Here is a 1,022-nt window from a genome sequence, read left to right as displayed (position 1 = left end):
CAGCAGCCTTCGGAGTTAGAAGCACGGAGTTCCAACTGCCTGAGCCACCGGGCCGGCCCAGTAAGTTTTTTGTTTAAACGTTCATCATATTTTTTTTTATCACACCTTGTATAAACTGACTATACAAATAGTGAGAGCTAATAGTTATTGAGCACTCACTGTGTGATGTGTACTATATATACTAAAGCCTTTATATCATTCATTAGTTAATTTAATTTCCTCTTCACAAATACCCTGTGGGGTCAGTATTATATTCCCTCTTCTGCAGCTATAGAAAAATAGGCCGAGAAAGGAGCTAAAGTCATGGAGTAAAAACATGGCACACAGCCCTTTTCCCATATGAAATATTATCACTAATGACAGTCTCTCTTCTCCCCATGGCTGGCCTTTCCTTGCTCTGGTTCTCAAGGGCGTGAAGGGGCAGGGTATATATAGATAAACAGCCTTCTGCTCTCTTACTTTTCCCCTCATCCCTCTCCTTCTCTTTACCCCGAATCATCTTTGCTGACATCCTGATTCAGGATTCCAGAGCACCCTCCTCCGAGTGACAGCACCCACTCTGCCTCCCTTGTGTTAACCTGGTCTTGTTCCCTGTTTTTGGTCTATTCACTTGCCCATCTCACCATCTGAATCAAGCCAACCTGATGCTTTTTACCCGGTGCTTGCTAGGTCTGTACATGTTTTCAATTTGGCTCACCTTGATTTCTCCTTTTTCTGACAACAAAATGCACACCTTAGTTGTGACAGCTGCCATTTCAATGTAATGGAATTTGGTTGTCAGAATTTAGTCCGTGGCCAAATGGTTGTTGGAAAGATCGCTCTTTGTCACTGGAGATGCTATTTTATTTTAATCCATTAACCTTCTAATCCTCTTACAAAATGAGCCTCAATTCTTTTAAAGGTTCTTATAAAATAGTCATTGGCTTTAATTTTGGTACTAGTTTAAAATTTCTTTTTAATAATGAAGATGATTAATAAAGTACTTAAAAAGCAGTTGATATGTCCTATGAATTATTATTGTC

The sequence above is a fragment of the Rhinolophus sinicus genome, linkage group LG02, assembly GCF_036562045.2.
Source record: "Rhinolophus sinicus isolate RSC01 linkage group LG02, ASM3656204v1, whole genome shotgun sequence".
In the NCBI taxonomy this organism is placed as follows: domain Eukaryota; kingdom Metazoa; phylum Chordata; class Mammalia; order Chiroptera; family Rhinolophidae; genus Rhinolophus; species Rhinolophus sinicus.
The sequence above is the reverse complement of the archived record's forward strand: the minus strand, read 5'-3'. Positions refer to the sequence as shown.